The following is a 21,973-nucleotide window of genomic DNA, read 5'->3' as shown; positions in this document are numbered from 1 at the left end:
AATAGCATCTACATAATTATAGGCCTCTTGCAGGGAGGACTTGCCTCCAGTTGCACTGAAAACTAGCATTTTGGCAAGTATAAAGAAGTGTGTATTGATGGGTGCAATTTTACTAGCATTTTTGCTTGCATTTATGAATATGCCTTGTAAATATGGATAATTCTAGGATGGAATTATAAACCTGGAATTATAGACCCATACATCAAACATCAAATCATTGCACAGTTGTACAGTTTGTGCTAATAGTAGAGATATCAATACCATCTATGGTGTTCAGGAGCATGTAGCAATATTGCCCTTTGCCACCAGTTCAGAAACAGAATTTATTGTTAAAGACTCCCTGCAAGTTTCCATCTTAGTTTCAATGCTCACATAGATAGCAGAATGCAGTGTGCAACAAAATTATCGCTTTTGACCATCTTTTGCACTTTGCACACTGAGGCCTGCATTGGAAATGCCTCTATGTGTTTATTAATGATGCCTCTCTTATACCCTCTCTCTTATATTAGAATCTAGGGTTGCCACCAAGATTGGATAAAGATAGGACTAAAAAGCCAGGTGTTATTCCCCCAATATGGCTTGTTACACTCCTGATCTGCCCAATTATACCACTGGATTAATTTAATGGAAACATTCTTTACTGCCACATCAGGTGTATGTGACTCTCTAGTGTTATGGGGCTGCTGGGCCTCTGAACATGTGCATCAGTCCTGCACATACAGTATAATAATATATAAAGCATTGGGCCAATTTTATTTCACATGCCTGAAAGCTGTACATATGGTAGGGTTTTAGATTGACATAACCTCACATCTCTTCGGACACTGGACCAGGGGTTGCCTTACATTCCACTGAAACATAATCTGTTGATTAGTGTACAGTATGAGGTACATATACCAACACATGTCTTTCATATTTAGAAAATGCTGAAAGCAATGTTGATGTGCCATGCTCAACACAGCAAAGGTAAACTCAAAGAAACTGCTGAAAGGCAACGGTACAAACTATTCTGCCACCACACTTGCTCACTGATTGCCACACCATTGAACAGGATAGTTTTAGTGAAATGGATCAGTCCTGTTGGTAAATCAAAGGGTAGTCATATAGAGCCGTTGTGGGAAAAAGGTTAAGTGAGAAAGTAGACAGTGTAGGGTGAGAAAAGACAAAAACAGAGTCGTAAGCAAATAACCAAATCACAATATCAGCTATAACCATAGCTGGTTGTGGTGACCCTATTGGTATACTCATGGGGTCGTGGGCGAAGGTGTCGCCGTAAGAAAAACAAAGCAGAAAAGACATCAACAATTCTCTGCTCTCCCGGGTCAGAGAGCCGTTTCACATAAAAAGAGAGAACAACAACAGGGGAATATGTTAGGACTGAGTATTCAATACATCTAAAACTTCTATGGAATGGTGGGACTCCCCATGACATGGTGGGAAAGTGAGTAAAGGAAGTTGGGTAGTTTAGTAGGAATTGGAGGCATTTGGTACCCCCTTTTTTTAAAAAAAAATTTGGGGGGGGGGGATCCTCCACTATACACTGTATCTGCCTAGTCTCAACTTCTTCTATACTTAAATGATAGACATGCTGTGTTCAAGTTGCGTTACCAACATCAATTAAGTAGAACAGACAAGGGAGAAGAGGATTATGGGCGATTAATCTTCTAGGTCTTCAGACGAGGGATGGGGTAGTGGGGTATAAGGTGTAGTCTCGCAGTATCTCTGTTGAGGGTACAGATTATCGAAAGTCTGTCTCTAGGATCAAAACGCTCGAAGCGTAGTTTTCACTGAGTAGTGATATTAGGTCTTCATCTGTGCAAAAATTAGGGTCTTGCTCTTCTAGGCACCTCCCTAGAAGAGTAGATGTATCCAAATGGTCAGAGTCACTGTCCTTAAGTTTGATCTGTCAGAAGCTGTATCTTCCAGCTGTTTCCGTTTCTTGTGGGAATGTTGCCAAGATTGTAAGGGAATTGGGTCTAGGAAATCCCCATTGTATGCCATCTCTCTCCAGCCTTGTAGATCGGGCAACGGTAAATCCAGTGAGAGCACAGAATGCCTCTACTTCATCCGGCTCCCGCAGGCTATATTGTTTGCCATTCTTGGTGGCTATCAAGGCGAAGGGGAAGCCCCATCTGTAAGCGATGCTCTTTTTCCTAAGTACCGTGGTGAGGGGTTTCAGCAATCTTCTTTGTCGAATAGTGAGCCAGGCTAGGTCTTGTATATAGATACCTCATAGTCCCCAAATTTGTAGGTCTCCGTATTGCGCATTTTCCGTATAAATGCTTCCTTGGTTGTGTGTTTGTGGACGCAACAAATAACATCCCTGGGTTTTTCAGACCTGTTGTTGAATGACCCTAAAGATCTATGGGCCCTGTCCAGTTCCAAGTGAGTATCTGCGTCAACTTCCAGGATAGCGTTAAATAGGGTGCGCAGGGTAGTAGGTAGGTCCGCGGCTTGGACAGATTCAGGGATGCCTTGTATACGCAAATTGTTGCGTCGACCCCTATTATCTAAATCCTTCATGTGCTTGCGTAGGAGATAGATATCTATGGTGGTCGTTAACCCTATGGGTGAGGGTGTTATGGGCCTTCTCTGTTACTTCGAGCCTGCTCTCTAACATACCTTGGGCTTCCCCTATGGCGCGGATGTCAGCCTTGATCTCTGCCAGGTCCACCTTGTGTGCCTCTTGGATTGTTTTGGCCATGGCCCTGAAGTCCTCTTTGGTAGGAAGAGCAGCCAATATAGCTTGTAGGTCTGGCGGGGCTGAAGTCGTGCTATATCCCAAAACTACGTAGCCCGATGGACTGGGGCTGCGGCCTGTGTCATCCGCCATCTTGGATGCATGCTTGATCATTCTGAGGCTGTGGCGCTTATGAAGAAATGGCGACATTGAGCTTTGGCTATTCTGTGTTGAAGCATGAGTGCTCAGCTCTGCTTTTTTTTATAATGTTTCCCCATCTTTCAGGCTGTCTGGAAGCTCAATAGCAGCTGAGATTGTCGGCTCCGACCGGGAGAGATCAGTTAGTGCGACCTCTCAGCACGCCATCAGACTCATAAGGGAGCTCATCTCCGGAGATGAGGTCATCTCAGCCAGACACCGCAATTCAGAACAAATGGGTGATCTAACCATCGGCTCATTGAATGTTAGGGGCCTGAATACACCACTCAAACGTCATAATCTGCTCAGAGATATGAAACGCCTTAAGGTAAACATTATGTTGGTGCCACTTAGCCAAAACTCAAAAAAATCCACAATTTAGAGAGCCGACACAAACAATCCCACCTCAATCTGGTCCTCGAAGACCTAAACATAGCTAGACAACAACTACAAGATCTCCAGTACTCTTATCACAACAGAGCAATAGAATGTATTATGTATTATGTAAATTGCTATATTTCGAACATGGCAACAAATACAGTCGCGTACTCGCTTCTGCTCTCAGGAAAAAACAACTCAGGAATCACATCACCAAACTGAGAAAACCTGGAGGTACTCTGGCAATCTCTACCACAGATAAAGCTGACAGCTTCACACACTTTTACACCAAGCTTTACCAAATTCATTCTCCCCCCAAATATCCACCACCTCACCTCCAAGCATGTAAAGACTATATTGCAGAGGCAGCCCTACCCAAGATCACAGAAGATGAAAAGCATATCTTAGACTCCTCCTTAACCACAGAGGAATTCCTACTAACCCTCAAAACAACTAAATCAGGTAAAGCCCCAGGCACCGATGGCCTCGCCATTTCATATTACAAGGAACTAAGTGATCAGCTCCTGCCCCACCTGCTAGAGGTGGCTAATTCCAACTCCCCAACTGTTGCAGTACCCCCTGAAGCCTTAGAAGCCTACATATCTCTTATTCATAAAAAGGGCAAGGACCCTGCAGACCCTGGAAGCTACAGACCCATTTCCCCTTTGAACACTGACATTAAACTTTACGCAAAATTCCTTGTCAATAGATTAACACAGATCGCTTCCACAATAATATTTCCAGAACAAGTGGGCTTTATTCCAGGGAGGGAAGCAAGAGATAATCTCAATAGGCTCTTCAGCATTACACATTATTGTAAACATAATAACATCCCTCTCATGCTTCTCTCCCTGGATGCGGAAAAAGCCTTTGATAGACTTGACTGGTCATTCCTACATGCCACTTTAGAAGACATCAACATAGGCCCAAAACTTCGCAACTGGATTACAACTCTATACACTCAACCCTCCGCCAGAATACTGGTCAATGGTCACCTTTCAGACCCCATACAAATAAAAAACGGAACGTGCCAAGGCTGCCCACTCTCCCCAATCTTATTTGTTCTCTCCATAGAAAACCTTCTCAATAGGATACGCCTAAACCCCAATATACACTGGATACAAATTGGAAAAATAATACACAAAACAGCAGCATTTGCTGATGATCTGCTCATATTTGTTAGACAACCTAGAATTTCCCTTCCTAATCTTATGGCTGAACTTCAACTCTTTAATTCGGTAAGTGATTTTAAAGTTAATTTATCCAAGTCAGTTGCCCAAAACGTATCGATCCCTGTCCTGGAATATACGGACCTACTGTCTAACTTTTCCATAAAAAGCACAACCACATTCACCTACCTAGGCATCAAGATATTTCCAGATTTAAAAACTACAGTGAAACTACACAGACTTCCTGCTAGCAGTTAAGCAAGACCTTAAAAACTGGCAACGACCTTCATTCTCATGTATAGGCAAAGTCAATATTCTCAAAATGAATATTTTACCCCCCATTCCTATATATCTCCCAGTGTCTTCCATATCCCCCACCTCCTGGTATGCTCAAGGAACTGACGGCACTCACCACCAAATTCATCTGGGCCAATAAAACACAGCGGATAGCTAGATCTACGCTAACGGCCCCCAAAGACCAGGGAGGTCTGAGTCTTCCAGACTGCATAAACTGTGGGTAAGAGTTGAACAAAATTCAGCAGTGTCCCCATTGTGGGCACTCCAGTGGCTCTCACCGCAAAATAGAGTAATTTCATATAAAGGCGATACCAAGCTTACATACACCCTTCAAATATGGGACTCTAATACTAAAACTGGGAAATGGTTAAACAAACCATTAGCAACTACAAAGGATGGGCTATTGACTCCACCAAGGATCCTCCTCCTTCTATGGAGGCAATACCCTTAAAACCCTGGAAGATTTGATACCAAACCGCCCGATCACGGATCTAGACTGATTTAAATACAGACAAATCACACACTTTATTCATTCCTACTTCCCTCATAATAATGTAAGACCAGACCCGACACCTATCGAGCGCATATGGCGCATGTATCGAAAGTGGCGCCCCTGAGAGGCTTATCCACTCTATATAAACTCATTCAACAACTTCGATCCGACCCATTACCGAAATTGAAGGAAAAATGGGATATGGAATAAGGCATACCCATAGCTACCGAGAACTGGAATAAAATAATAAAACTAACTCATAAAACCTCCGGATGCACAAAGCTACAGGAACTCAATTATAAATTGCTAACACAATGGTACCGTAACCCGACCAAATTAGCCAAAATATTCACCTTTCTTTGCTTCCCCTCTATGCTGGAGATGTAAAAAACACCCAGGGACGCTCACTCATATTTTTCACTCCTGCCCTTCCCTCAGTGACTATTGGACCTCTATCCGTGATACTATTGAAACACTTATGGGCGATAGCATTCCCAATACTGCATTAGCTTTTTTATTACACGACACTATCCACTCACTGAAAGGCTATCGGAAATCCCTTACACCCATTCTGCTAGACGCAGCGAAAACATTAATTCCCCTCCACTGGAAATCTACACTAAGCCCTACTATCAATGAATGGCTGGTCAGGGTAAAGGAGATCCAGAAATTTGAGGAACTTAAGTCTAACTCAGAAAAGGATACCACACAGTTCACAAAGAAATGGTACTATTGGTTCCAGTTTATGGAAACAGACCAATTCAAAACCATATGGCTAGAGAATTAGTGACCTCTGAGAGGTGTATACCCGAACCAAAACTTCAATGTGATCGGACCACCTTCTACGCTCATACTAATAAGTAACATTTGGGTTCCACATTAAACCAAAATCAATATCTTCCAGATATACCTCGCCTCCGGAGCTGGATCTTTCTTCCCTCCTATCTCAATTAGCGAGAGATAGTCAGGTATGTACCATTACCAATAAAATGACAAACCCACTGATCCGTGTTGGGAACCCTCTAAGCCTTTTCTCCCTCTCTTTTCCCACCTCTTTCTTTTCTTGTTCTAAACATATTCAAAACACAGTAGACATAAGGTTGCTTCCTCTATAGGTGGAGGAATTGTGAATTAATCTTGTATCTTGGATTCACTCTGGAGGGTCATGGCTGCCCTTCTGGACCATTACTTCAGAAACCGAGAACTCCTTAACATGTATAGCATCAATGAATCCATCAGAACCTCCGTACTCATGCTACTGACCATATGCTATTTTGTTCTTTTCATTGTGTCACTGTGTATAACTATGCTATTTTTCAAGATGTTGTAAAATTTTCTCAATAAAAAGAAAAATTGAAAAAAAAAAAGAAAGAAAGAAATGGGGTGGTCCTAGACAATATGTAAGAAATGCAAGTATCTACTGAAACTATGTAAAATCACTGCAATCCAATCCCCATTATTGAACATTAAGTTCTTCAGCTTTTCTTGACATGGTGTAGTTATTCAACAACTGCTAGACGGCCTAACAATAGCTATCTCTGCAATTAATATATATGAAATAATATGCTTATAATAAGTAATTTACGTTTGTAGAGGAGATAAATTCAGGGAATTTTTTTTCTTTTCCTTGACTTAAAGGGATACGGTCATGGGAAAAATTATTTTTTTTTCAAAATGAACCAGTTAATAGTGCTGCTCCAGCAGAATTCAGTAGGAAAGTTCTAGGCAAGGCTATTGCCTGTGTTGGACAATGGGAAGTACCCAGGCTAATGGTGATCTTAAAGTATAAATTGTCCTGATGAAATATGGTATAGTACTATTCATTTTTCCCAATCCCTCCTCATCAGTATGAACACAAATCCTATGGTTTGCAGGATTTACTTAACAAATGCTTTGCAAAAGAAGCAGCCAATGCTAGGTGGATTGGCTTAAACCAAACTCCCTGCTTTCAGAAATAATTTTGTGGCAAACAGTTTGAAGCCAACAAGGGCCAAAGAACCCATATTTATACTAATCGTGATTAATCATTCTAAGATAGCAGAGTGGCTTCGTTACCAGGGCAATCAGATATCTGCAAAAACGTAGCAAATGCAGAGATCAGGAAGCGGCATAACTCTTTGCTGACGACACTGTAATATAGAAATAATAAGCAAAATTCAGAAGTCTTAAACCTCATGCTTTGCTGCCTAGTCTGGGCAATGCGTAAATCTCATCTTAAACTCTTTACCAGATGCAGCCAATCAGATGTAATTTTGAGATTTAGATATAATTGTGAATAGATATAATTGTGGGCTCTGACTTGTAGACCATTTTCAGAGCATTACGATTTTTAATTTCTTTGATCAAATCGCTGACTAATGCAAAATGTATTTTTCCCAGGTGTATGGAGCTTGTTTTTAATAGAATTTTTGTCAATTTGAAAAAAAAATTAACCAAACACTCCTAAATTTGGAAGACATCTGTGATCATAACATTGCTGTACTGAATGCTTGGAACATAGGGGGTATGAAGATGATTGGCAGCTCCGTGTCTGCTGAGTATGCTGTGCACAATCTGTTGTGTTTTCTTCATAATTGTTCTGCATTTTCCACAACTAATAGGCAGAATTGCAGCTAATTGGTCCATGAGCTGAGAATGAGGTCAGCGTGAGTTACACTTCTCCCAGTAGCTCTGCATGAGACTGACCCCTGCTGCCTTCTTTTGTTTTTCCTGTAGGCCTTCAGGGACTGATTTTTGCAGTTTTCTTTTTTTTTGTCGACATCTCGTAACTAAAGGAAAAAAAGAAGAAATATCAAAGTTTTGTCTCACTGCGTGACATCCTGTAGTCAGAACAGAACACAATGATATTAAATCCCTGTAATCTACTTCTAACATCCTTAACTAAAACAACTTGCCGAGGCCCACTCTAATTCCATCTTCAAAGAATACATTTGCCAAAATTGGTGTATGCAAAATCATCTCCCCCCTTCCCCTTATTGTTTATATTTTACTTTGCCATACAAGAAACTATGACTCAGTTGTGATGCATTTTATGTGCAGAAATACATTTATAGGCAAAAAAGATTTTAAGAATGCATCCAAATCTTTTTTTACATTTCTTCTAGCTCTGATGTTCCAAACAGTCGCTAGTAAACAGGTCCATTTAGCCCAATGTGCAAGAGAGGTTGAATTTTGTTGCAGATATAGGTTCAATACCTCCCATGTCAATTAGCCGATACACTTTCTATGGAACTCAATTGCATCTCATATCAATCTGTACTTACCTTGTGCTCACAGTACCTCATTCATCTTAAATGCAATTTACCTATCTGTAGAAGGGGCTTACTTGAACCTTTGTTTGGGAAATCAGCTTTCCAACCCAAAAATTGGTTTAGACATAGTTAAGCATCTAGTTTTAATTACTATTCTCTATTGTGGAAGGACATTTGACATTGACATGTTAAACTGCAGTAGCGCCATCTCTGTTACCTGCCCTATACATCAAGTATCACTATAGATAATTGGCAATACTTTTTTTTTTTGCAATTTTAGGGTAAGGCCAGACGAGGAGATTCGGGGAGATTTTGTCGCCTGGCGACTTATCGCCAAGTCTTTTGCGCGACTATCTCCCCGAACTGCCTCAGCGTCTTTTCCCCATAGGCTACAGCGCAAAATAGCCTGCGCTAATGCACACGCGGTGATGCGTTTTCAATAGTCGCCCAAAATTGCCTCAGTGAGGCAACTTTGGGCGACTATTGAAAACTCATCGCCGCGTGTGCATTAGCGCAGGCGATTTTGCGCTGTAGCCTATGGGGAAAAGACGCTGAGGCAGTTCGGGGAGATAGTCGCGCAAAAGACGTGGCGATAAGTCGCCAGGCGACAAAATCTCCCCGAATCTCCTCGTCTGGCCTTACCCTTAAAGCTTCCCATGGTAACTATTTCAAGAATAACACATTAGTTAGTCCTTTGGTCTGGAGATGCCAGAGTCTGTGTCACTCTTATTACAAGATGATTTTTTTTTAAAATGCAAAAAAGAATGTACTTAGAAATGACTAGTTTAAACAAATGATAAGTCCTGTGGGCAGTGATCAGCAAAACCATTAACAGTCAGGGGAAGACTCTTTTTAAAAAAAATTAAGTCAGTGCTGCCTTGAAAACACCTTGTAGAATGCCGATGGTTACCCAGCAGTGTACAGGTATGGGGTCCGTTATCCATAAACCCGCTATCCAGAAAGCTCCAATTACAGAAAGGCAATCTCCCATAGACACGATTTTATCCAAATAATTCATATTTTAAAAAATTATTTCCTTTTTCTCTGTAATAATAAAACAGTAGCTTGTACATGATCCCAACAGAGATATAATTAATCCTTATTGGAAGCAAAATGATTACATGTTTACATGATTTTCTAGTAGACTAAAGGTATGAAGATCCACATTACAGAAAGATCCATTATCCAGAAAACCCCAGGTCCCTACCATTCTGGATAACAGGTCCTGTACCTGTATTTGCAAAAGATTAATTTGATTGTCTCATAGCTACTAGTTCTTGTAGAAAACAGTTTTTTTCTGTGGAGGTAGGCAGTGTGTGGCAAATCTTTTGTCCCTCTTTCTATTTCCAAAATTTTGGGAGGTACAGTATGTGATTTCAGTGGTGATAATCTGGTTCTTTTTTTCTCCCTGAATAGCCAGTTAGTCCATTAATGAATTAGGTCACACATGAGGAGATCACTGAAAGAGCATATATTTGGCCACCCAAGTGGCTGATCCAAGCACACAAAAAAAGTCCTCTACTGCCATGATTTTTCTCTCTAATCTAATATCAGATATTAATCAGGAAGGGGCGTCATTTTGGGCCTATACACACAACACAGAGATGTACAAAGTTATTACAAAAGGTGCTTTCATCCCCACAAGTGCCTTAAAAACCCTGAATCTGTATTATTATTTATCATGGCGATTGACTCCTGACTCATGCTGTACCTAAAAGTTGTTAATTCTGGAGTCACCTACATGTGTTCCATAGCTGTTAATACCATAGCTATTAATGTTTATAATCTTGCCAGGTATGACACAGTGGCAAATACATGAAGTTCCCAACTTTTATGTTAGAAAATGATCTGATTCCTCAAGTCCTGGCATTGCACCAGGTTTCTGTGTCTGTGCAATTATTGATTTGCCTTGTAGTGCGTTGTAGGGCACCGGGGTATTGTGCATCTGCTACAATCATTGTGTGCATATGTTACAGTTAGTTATAATGCCCTTAGTCTTTTTATGACATCTGATGAAAAGGCAGCAGCCAGTTGTAAAACATGTTGCCATGTAGTATAATAGCTCTCTTCACAGTGCATATGGCCATGCTGTGGGAATCTATCTAGAGAGGAAAATCTGTTTAGCTGGCACTTTATGAAACGTATTCCGTATAGTGGTTGCTCATACATCAAGGAAGTGCAGCGGTTATAGAAAGAGTCCCTTTGTGGCTGTTTGTAGCTATCCTGTTTAGAATAGATTGTAGAGCTTAAAGTTTGTAACAGCCCATATATTTGGCAATGATTGTTTCTATAGAACATGCAAAATGATTGCGTTTGTGAGGTACTAACATTTTTTGGTTGTGCCTCACCATTGCTTGCTTTCAGAGTAGGACTCCAGAAATATATAGGACAATGAATAAAATAATTTCAAATCCCATCCTAATTGGCTGTGGGCTGATTCCTTGCATTTCAAATTTCTATGACAAGGAAGTCACAGATATTCCCAGTGTTCCGTCTCTGTAGTATTACCTCAGTAGAACCACACTAATAACACAACTCTTATGTTTAATGAGACATGTGAAAACTGAAGACAAAAGACAGTAGGGTGCTATTTAGTAAGATTGTTTTAGCGTGGTCTAAATGTAGTAGTGGGGACAATAGTAGTATTATAATGAGTGTTTGAGTTGGTGGTATTGTAGAGGTGTATAATAGTGATAGTAAGTACTTTATAAATGCCCTAGTTTGAGCTTTTGAAGACTATAGAACATGGACGAAAATTCTTGACATTTATTGTTATTTTTTCTTTCAGTTTCAGATTTTTTGTGGGTTCTATAGTAGAGTAAGCAATAGTTGGGACTGACAATATATGGCATGAAAAGATTAGTCTTAACAATGAATTTAGCAGCAGAGTGGGTAGAGTGGGTATCTATCTCTATTCTAGTAGAGATAGACACCCATACCCATAAGGTCTAGTGCCACCAGGGTAATGACTCTCTCAGGGAGGGTAGGCTTTGTGCAATGACTATTTGGAACTAGTATGCAAAGTAAACTAAAAAGCAGAAATAGAAAGTATTATTCTAAAAAGAACGCAACTCTGTTTATTTCCCTTAAACTACAGGGCAGGTAAAGCAGCTTCCCTTAGCACAGCTGTGATTCATTGTGACATACCATAGAGCCAGTGTACAGGCAATGTGGCATATATGACAATTCCCAGGAAGGTGGAATTTAGCATAATATGTCATCTGTTCCTCTATATACATATAAATCCGCTTTGTCTTTTCCAGCACATTTTCCTGGAGGGCATTTCTAGCAATGACAGGACCAAACCTGCAGTTTTCTGCCCAAGTGTCGAAAATGTTCATGTATCATAACCTAGAGCCAACTGTTTTATATAGAAAACTATGCAGCAAAGCTTGAGGAATATGAACATAGATTGAATCCTAATAGTTAACAGAAGAGACTAGACACACTTTGGTTTAAAGTAAGAAAAATAATGATGACAAATGAAAAGAAAATGAATGCTTGATGCAGGGAACCTACACTTTGCAAAGGACTAGGTCACTGGGGCTTTGCATCAAAAGTGAAGACCACATACAGTACATGGCCAGCCACTTTCATTGGTTAAACATATTAATCTATACATCTGATCACAATCTTTTTGATTTTAAGCAGGATGCAAGCAGAGTTTGTCTTTCTCTCTAGGCCAGTACATGGGTAGTTAAATCATATTTGGCCAGAATGGCTGGCATTATTTTCCCATTTTCGCCAGGCTTAAAGTCATAGCAACGATGGTTTAGCAATTTAACTGAAGAAATTGTCAAGGTTATGTGACTTTATAGGCAATAGAAGCCATGTCCCATCTATATTCCTCTTCATTAATCCTCCAACTCTCCAAGCACCCTTTTACACCCTAGATAAAGACCTGTAGGTAGGGCATCTTGGTGTTTATCAAAATATATAACTTTATTGGACAAGTGTGGTTGCAAAGAGCAACCAGTCACCATTTAGATTTGCTCAGTCTACTAAAAGTAAGAAGGGAAAGTAAAGTTCTGGTTGCAATGGTTAGGAAATACATTTCCTTATGTTCAGTTTCAGCAACTGTATATTTGTATATTGTCTATTGTGTGAAAGATGCATTACATCAAGTATGGGGGAGAATTTATTTGCTGCTGTTTAACATTCCAGGATCTGCTCAATCTCTGTTTCCTGTGATTATGTGAGGACTTCTGTGAGGATGGCTTCTTCATGGAGAGGTAGTAAGGGTAGACCTTATTTGAAGCAAGTGGATTCAGATGAAAAGTGTGTTATACCACATATATATATAACACAGATATGATATGGAGTCATTTGCCTGATAACCCATTTGTTTCATTCAAAATTATGCCTGTCCCCTAAAACCTAATTACTATCCTTATTGAGTCTACATGATAAGCAATAACTGTTATGCTTGAGACAAGAAGACAATATAACCAAAGCCCTACTTGAACAAGCAATAAGGGGTAAGGAAAATGTGCAAAGATGCCTGCTATATCAGTTGATTGACCCCAAGGCTCTCTCAAATGACAGTGATGATTACTTTGCAGTAATGCCCTCAAAGGTTTACTGGTGTAGTGTAGTAGTATGCAGCACTTTCAAAAATTTACTTTTGTTATTCACAGCAGTGGGAAATGTTATTTGTTTGGTTGCAAATTGCCATACAGTAAAATAAAAACTTGTGAAGCTCAATGAAGATAATGGGTTTCAATATCAAACTGAAAAAACAAATGTTAGTTTTTAATCATTACATGACCATGGTGCATTGACCTCTCTACACTGTATACAGCACTTTCTGGTATGTACATTATGGTGGACCAAAGAGGATTGGAATATGACTTTTATATATATGTGTCACTTGGTAAGGCTCAACCTTAATTTTTATGCTATAATCATTGTTCCAATTATTTTTCTATCCCATCTGTTTATGTTTTATTCATGTTTTGGCTTGGTGGTATTAATATTTCTATCGGCAAAGCATTAGAAGTGGAATTGATTCTGGTTGAAAAAAGTAATTGTTATTGGGGGGTGGAGCTAGAGTTGGGCGCCTCTTAAGACTTTTTTGGCAGGGGGGCCCCGCAGCTCATTGTTACGCAACTGCCTGGTACCCTGGGCAGTTGAAAGGAATCAATGGGTCACTTTCATATGTAGATCGCTTGTGATGCACAGTAAGTCAAGTAGGGTTTTAATGGTTTGGGAGATAAAGCAGAATAGAGAAATAGTAAGGAAACCAGGGAAGTTTTAGGTGGTAGGCACCGGACAGCAGACCCTTAGAAAGGTAACAGATCCCTTGAAAAAGCAGAGACACATCTAATAAATTCACCTTTCTGGAATACACTGGTTGCACTGACACCAGAAAATAACCTTTTTTATATCCCTCATAATATTGTCTTTGAATGCTATTTATAATTTTGCCATAAAAGTGTTTGCAATTAATAATTACTTACAAAAGCAGAACTATCAGCAAAAAATTATCAACGTGACCTATATGTAAATTTTAATGTAGATAATATTTTGAAAAGAACATTTTTAGTGTCAGTATCACCTTAAACCAATGAGCAGCCTTAAGTCAGTTTTGCATTAAGACATTCCCATGCTTTTGAAATCTTCAGTAGACTGTAGGCCATAGGAATTCAACTCTAATACTCTTTATTTTACTCCACATCTGTTTGTGGAGGACAGTGACTTTCAATATGAACATGACTATAGCATGGATACCTTGAAGACTTGAAGGCCTGCTGCTGCAGAGCATATTGGAAAGTAAAGAAACCCTTGTTCTGGCTTTGTTATGTACATATTTGTTCTGTGTGTGTACACACACATACTATCCTCAATCATTGGCTCATTTGCCCCTTTACAGGCTAAGCGTATATGTGCTCAGAACCCACAACCCTGGTTGAATTCACAAACCAGATTCTTACGCTCCTGTACAAGATCTGCTGAACGTATGTGGAAGAAATGCCGCAGACTTTATTCACTATAAATTTCTTTTGTCCTGCCTCAATTCTGCCTTGTCAAAGGCCAAGCAAGAGTACTACAGTACCCTTATAAACAATCACAAATCCAACCCACGACTTTCTCTATTCAATACTCTTCTCCATCCCTCATCAACAGTATCAGTCAACCTGACGCACTCTCCTCAGGACTTTGCTGATTTCTTTAGACAAAGTAGAGTCCATCTGCAATCAGATCCCTACCTCTACTAATTTAAACCAGCTCCTCCTCCCTAAGCCCCCTTCTGCATGTCGTGATTCCTTCCCTCCGGTAACAATGTCTGAAGTCTCCAAGCTTCTCTTGTCCTCCCCACTCACAACTTGCCTCCTTGACCCTATGCCCTCTTCTCTGCTCAAACACTGTATTACAGAGCTGACACCACTACTTACTCAAATCTTCAATTCTTCTCTAGCTTCTGGAACCTTCCCTTCTCCTTTCAAACAGGCCTGTGTAAAGCCTATTCTTAAAAAGGCCACGCTTGACCCATCCTGTCTGTCAAATTCCCTTCTACCACATGCCTCTAAACTCCAGAGCGTATTGTGTTCTCCCATATTACTAATTTTCTACACACCCATGATCTGTTGGACCCTCTGCAATCTGGTTTCTGGCCTGTTCACTCTACTGAAACTGCTTTGTGCAGCGTTACAAACGATCTTCAGGTTGCCAAAGGTCAATTCTCCATCCTTCTCCTTGACCTATCATCTGCATTTGATACAGTTGATCTCTCTCTCCTGATGCAGATTCTGTATTCGCTTGGCATCCATAACCAGGCTGCATCTTGGCTCTCTTCTTACCTTTCTAACTGATCATTCACTGTCTCCTATGATAACAAAACCTCATCTCCAGTTCCACTTAATGTGGGGGCGCCACAAGGCTCTGTCCGCTGTTGTTCTCCCTGTACACTCTGTCTTTGGGAGATCTCATCCATTCATTTGGCTTTAATTATCATCTGTATGCTGATGATACCAAAATATATTTATCCACCCCTTCATTAACAGCTGAAACAGAGGCTCAAATCTCTAACTGCCTCCTCAACTGCTATCTCAAATTGGACGAACTAGCGCCACCTCAAACTCAACCTAACAAAAACTGAACTTATCATCTTTCCACCTAAGCCTGGTCCTACTTTACTCCCATACTTACCATCTCTATTGATGGCATGCTCATTAATCCTGTCAACTCAGCATGCTGTCTGGGGGTAATCTTTGACTCCTTTGTCTCCTTCTCTGATCATATTAACACACCTGTCAAAACCTGTCACTTTTTCTTGCGCAATATTGCCAAAATCCTTCCCTTCCTTTCACCTGATAAATCCAAGACGCTCATGCATGCTCTCATCCTATCCTAAACACTGCTGCTAGAATTATCCTCCTCTCATCCAAAAGGGTATAGGCCCCTCCACTGCTGAAGTCCTTATCATGGCTTCCTATAAAACAAAGAATAAATTATAAACTCCTCCTCATAACCTTCAAAGCCCTTCATTACTCTGCCCCTAACTACATCTCATCTCTTGTTTCTCTATATGTTCCTGGCCAAAAACCTCCGCTCCTCTCAGAGCAACCGCTTGGTACAGTGTAACAAACTGTAACCTGCAGCACCATAATACCCCTCTGAATTGTGTCTGTATGTTACCCTCCCTGTAAGCCCTATGGGGTAGGATCCTCTAGCCTTTTGCTGCCTTGACACTGAGCACTTAATCTATATTGTAATTATATTTTATATTTATGTGAATTGTATTTCTAATAATGCACTTATTGTTACTTTTTATTTCAATGACCCCTTATTTGTTACTACTAATTTATTGTTTTGCTGTACAGTGCTTTGCCCTCAAGGAGCACTATACAAATAAAAATATACATACATACATACATACATACATACAGTGTAAATTCTATTTTTATCAGCTATATGATGGACAAAATTGCCTGAATTGGACAGAAATAATAAAAGCTTGCCAGCCCAAGGACCAACTGACCTCGCTGCGCCATACACATACTTTAGATTGTTTCATCCTGTTGACGGTCGATAAAGTAAAGGGAATTCTGCACTCAAAGCTAACACTGCTGTGAGGTTATATCTGCCCAAGCTTGATTTCAGGCTTGTCTGTTAATCATATTTCAAGCAATCCGGCTCATCTAAAGAAATGCACTACTTTTTTCCCCCTTTCTTTCTAATACATGCAAGCAAGATCCTGTGCTTGGAGCGTAAATACCCATTTCACAGATGGCACTGATTCAGTTAGTGTGTATGAAATTCATTTTGTACACAGTATGCAGGCAGGCAGTTCAAAAGAGATCTAAAGGCTCTATTAGTATGCATAACAAGGGTCCCCTAGCAATAACTGTGACCAGCACTGGAGAAAGATTAGCGAAACAGTGAGCATGTGGCTTAAGCAGCAATAGGCTCTGTTTATCAGAAAAGTGTCCCAGATGTGAAGAACCAACCATCAGCCTAAAAGAATCTCCAGCTGCACAAAGCAAGCTGGAAGCATTTGTTTAGAACCTTCGGGTGAGGCCATTACCCTCTAGGGTGGCTGAGAGCCCTGGATAGGAGTGCCCACCCTGAAAAGATACATTTTGGTAGGTAACTCATTAGAGCAAAGTTTTTGGTGAACACTATGAATTATAATCTTCAACCTTGTTATGAACAAAAAAAGGGCTCTGGACAAATATTGGGCCTCCACTGAGGGCCTGAACTGAAAAACATTGGTTTAGGATTCGCCTTCTCACTACCAGCAACATTACCCAGTTGACACACTGTATATTAAATGGTACATTGGCATCAGCTCTTTCATTTAGTGCTACTGTTGCGGTAACATTTTGCCATCAAAAAAATGCAAACTGAGCGGTTTATACCTTTCATAAAAAATGCCATATTTATATGTTGAAACATACTATAGTGAACTAATTTTAGTAATTAATATTGGCTATATTTTAAATATACAGTGTAGTGACACTGAATTCTCATAAGCAATTCATTGGGAATATGCCATAGGATTCATAATGGTATTGTTTCATCTTATTTTACTACATATGGACCAATGAATTAAAAATACCCTAATGATATACTAACCATTGCAACTGCTGTTGGTTATACAGGCATTGTATAACCAACTGAAAACCCTGAAACCTGTTGTCCAGAATGATCTGTATTACAGAATGGCTGTCTCTCATACTACATTTTTCCTTTTTCTCTGTAATAATGAACAGTACATTTTACTTTATCTCAACTAAGATATAATTAATCCTTATTGGAGGCAAAGTTATCCTATTGGGTTTATTTCATGTTTAAATGATTTTTTAGTAAACTTAAGGTATGGAGATCCAAATTACATAAAGACCCCTTGTCAGGTCCTGAGCATTCAGGATAATAAGACCCATACTTGTAGCACTTTTTGAACAAGACAATATTAATGGAACAGGCATCTTTGTGATGCAGCATGTGTATTTGGGAGGGGAAGGAAGCCAGCAGACCCATGAGTAAATCTAATATTGCTACAAAATATTTTTTAATACTCCCACTTTTTATAAAAAATCAGCTGCAACATTTGTCTCCATCAGAATGTATTTTGGTTCAACCTCTTTAAATCCCATTACCTACCCATCAATGGTTGTCTGTCTTCATGATCATAATTTCGTAAAACCAGTGTTAAAAAATAGTCCCAAAAATGTTGTTTTAGTCACTGACCTTACATTTGTTATATACTGTATAGATGAAATAAAGACTACACAACTTACCAATTTGTTGGAATGCCCTCTATATTAAAGCCTTCTGTGGTACTGTACTTTGTGATTCTATGATCAGAGCGCTATATCTGATTGAAGTACACTTAGCTGCCTGTGTTCATCTGTTTGATACAGCTTTGAAGATGTGTTTGAGTGAAGACCTACAGTGCCATTTAATGTATAAACTCTGTCAGTTTGTGAAACACCAGAACACAAATGTTCTACTACACAGCTGGAATGCACTGAAGACAATTCAGTCTTTTAAGTTCTGTAAAATGGCAGAAGAGCTGGTGTGCATCCAGTAATCTAGGCATTCATAATAATGTAATATAATGGCTATAGTATAAATATGGGCTTGTATAGATTTCATGCAACCACTGACAAACCTGAAAAAGTGGAACTATTAAGAAATACTCACTCTGCAGTACAACACTCACATTCCAAGAAGGCTAGGTATCCCTTATAGTACAACCAGAGCATTAAAGCAGAATAAATATATACAAATCATTAGCTTCAACCCTGCTTACAAAGTATTTAAGCTGTCAATAAACCTTTAATGGGGCCAGAGCACTTTGCTCTAATTGTCCAAGGTAACACATTGAATCTCGGCACTGCAACCTTTTTATCTGCTCCGTCTCTCTTGCTGCTGCCTGTGATTTTGATTTTATGTCTCCATTTAATAGGTGTAACATGGACCAATTTACCCTTGAATGACGAGAAGTAGCTATCCAAGTATCAATCCCAAGCCAGTAACTGATGACCAAACCAGTGCTTAGGTGCCATACCCAACGGCTTTATGCCGATATCCTGATATGAAGCAAGTATAGGATGGCTTAAAATACTTACTTATGGGATAACTCTGACTTTAGCCATTGCTTGCACCTGTATTTACCGTAGGTCCTCACGCCACTCAGTCAATTACCAAATCATGTTGCCAACAATATATTAAGTGGGAAATGCTTTTCACAGGGTTAAACACAGAACAAAAATGGGAAGTCTTTAAAATGCTGCTTAATAAATATACTTGTCAGTACATTCCACTTGTAAGCAAGGAACGTCATTGCAAAGCAAAACCTTTTTGGTTCAATAGAAGCGTTGGTGTTGAGGTGGGTAAGAAAAGACGTGCTTTTAAGGCTTTCAAGTTAGCTGGTAAAGCCGAAACATTTATAAGGTACAAGGAGGCCAATAAATCATGCAAGGAAGCTATAAGGCAAGCTAAAATTGCTATAGAAAAGGACATTGCAGCTAGCAGTAAAAAAAATCCAAAATTATTTTTTAAATATGTTAATAGTAAAAAAATGAAGCAGGAAGGGGTGGGACCCTTACTATCAGAGGGGGGTCAGCTGGTTGATGAAAACAAAATAAAAGCGCAGATTCTGAACTCATATTTTTCATCTGTCTACACAAATGAGGAACCATTAAGTGAAGGTTTCCTTCTTAACAGTCCCAATTCTAGTAATGCAACTAATGATGCATGGTTCACACATGAAGAAATTCAAAAGAGACTAGAACATGTTAAGATTAACAAAGGTCCAGGGCCAGATGGTATTCATCCCAGGGTAATTAGCGAGCTTAGCTCTGTGATTTGCAAACCTCTTTACTTAATTTTTCAGGATTCATTGAGATCTGGCATAGTGCCGAGAGACTGGCGAATTGCTAATGTGGTGCCTCTATTCAAAAAAGGATCCCGTTCTCAGCCTCAAAACTACTGTATAGGCCAGTTAGTCTGACGTCAGTGGTAGGAAAGCTTTTCGAAGGGTTAATAAAGGATAAGATTCATAGCAAATCATAAATATCAAACTATGAGTTTGTGCCAGCATGGTTTTATGCGTAATAGATCTTGCCAGACTAACTTAATTTCTTTGCAGAGTGATTTGTCTAAACTGGAAAACTGGGCAGCAAACTGGAAAATGAGGTTCAATGTTGATAAATGCAAGGTTATGCACTTTGGCAAAAATAATATAAATGCATGTTATACACTAAATGGCAGTGTGTTGGGAGTTTCCTTAAATGAGAAGGATCTAGGGGTCTTTGTAGATAACACGTTGTCTAATTCTGGGCAGTGTCATTCTGTGGCTACTAAAGCAAATAAAGTTCTGTCTTGCATAAAAAAGGGCACTAACTCAAGGGATGAAAACATAATTATGCCTCTTTATAGGTCCCTGGTAAGGCCTCATCTGGAGTATGCAGTGCAGTTTTGGACTCCAGTCCTTAAGAGGGATATAAAAGGGCTGGAGAGAGTGCAGAGACGTGCAACTAAATTGGTTAGAGGGACGGAAGACTTAAATTATGAGGGTAGACTGTCAAGGTTGGGGTTGTTTTCTCTGGAAAAAAGGCGCTTGCGAGGGGACATGATTACACTTTACAAGTACATCAGAGGACATTATAGACAAATGGCAGGGGACCTTTTTACCCATAAAGTGGATCACCGTACCAGAGGCCACCCCTTTAGACTAGAAGAAAAGAACTTTAATTTGAAGCAACGTAGGGGGTTCTTCACAGTCAGGACAGTGAGGTTGTGGAATGCACTGCCGGGTGATGTTGTGATGGCTGATTCAGTTAATGCCTTTAAGAATGGCTTGGATGATTTTTTGGACAGACATAATATCAAAGGCTATTCTGATACTAAGCTCTATAGTTAGTATAGGTATGAGTATATAGAATTTAATTAAAAGTAGGGATGGGTGTATGTATGGATGCTGGGTTTTCATTTGGAGGGGTTGAACTTGATGGACTTTGTCTTTTTTCAACCCATATTTAACTATGTAACTATGTAACAAATATTTCTATAGCTTAATGCAATTTTATTTAAATTTCATTACTATCCCCTTTTAAATACAATTTCAATCATGATTTATGAGCTAACCAGTGTGCAGTGAGGACTTTAGCAACTGTGCATCCAACTATCCTTGATAAATGACATAGACTTAGATGGTTAGGTGTTTGATTGACCTTAATCTGCTTTCCATTGTTTTGAATGGTCATTGCATTGAGTTTTCTTTGCTCCTAGGACTTTGATAGATGATAGCTGCTGTGTGTGCACAACTTCTTGCCCTCCATCTGGTAAAATAGGAGTTTAATGTTTCCTCTGAATAAAAGAGAACGGTAACACAGTTACAAAAAAATCTGTGTTTCACATTTCAGTGGTGGTGGCTCATTGGTTAATGCTGGCCCAGGCATTTGTATTTTTTCCCATGTCTGTGTCAGTTTCCTTCAGGTACTTTGGTTTCTTCCTACATCCTTATACCATACAGGCAGGTTAATTAGCTCCTGATTAAATTGATCCTAGGATATATAAATTGGCACAGAGACTGAAGTCAATGAGGAACAGTCTTTGTAAAGTGCTACGTGATTTTATTGAAATAAGCACAGTGGAGTGCTTGTCATCAGTCTCTGTAGAGTTTATAGTTTTTCTGAAAAAGCACTGTATGGTTTTATTGGATTTGCTGGTGTATTTTTTTTTATAAAGGCTTCATAATCCATATGATTTTACATGACCAGGGCATCCTCGAGGACAAATGCTGGTATAAAAATGCCTCCAAGGATTTATTTACTAAATGTATTAACTAATAAGTACAGTAACACTGTTAATTGTACATGTAACTTTCACTTTGCATAATAAACAAATAACTAGGCTAAATAATTTGTAAAACCCACACCAAAACCTTCTGCTGCTACACAACCACCTAACCTCTGTACAGTTCCCGAACTCCAACCATTCTCCCCTAAACCATTGCCTTACCCACTGTTAGGAATGACTGTTAGGTTTGCAGACA

The 21,973-nt window shown here is 39.6% G+C and overlaps 1 protein-coding gene and 1 long non-coding RNA gene across 4 annotated transcripts in view; one reads left to right on the top strand and one right to left on the bottom strand.

The window, feature by feature from the left end:
- The window catches only part of LOC121397580, a 106,737-nt gene that overhangs the window by 4,187 nt on the left and 80,577 nt on the right, over positions 1 to 21,973 (bottom strand). The window contains exon 3 of one of the 2 annotated variants that reach the window (XR_005963772.1): positions 7,901 to 7,983. This is a non-coding gene — a long non-coding RNA (uncharacterized LOC121397580). Of the gene's footprint in view, positions 1 to 7,595; positions 7,984 to 21,973 lie in introns of those variants that run through there. The other variant, XR_005963771.1, reaches the window with a different exon arrangement.
- nexmif.S (neurite extension and migration facto S homeolog) overlaps positions 1 to 21,973 on the top strand; it is a 310,163-nt gene that overhangs the window by 228,468 nt on the left and 59,722 nt on the right. The window lies entirely within an intron of this gene.

This window comes from Xenopus laevis, chromosome 8S (genome assembly GCF_017654675.1).
Source record: "Xenopus laevis strain J_2021 chromosome 8S, Xenopus_laevis_v10.1, whole genome shotgun sequence".
Taxonomy (NCBI): domain Eukaryota; kingdom Metazoa; phylum Chordata; class Amphibia; order Anura; family Pipidae; genus Xenopus; species Xenopus laevis.
Note: the sequence above shows the minus strand (reverse complement) of the source record. Positions and strands in the feature narration are given on the sequence as shown.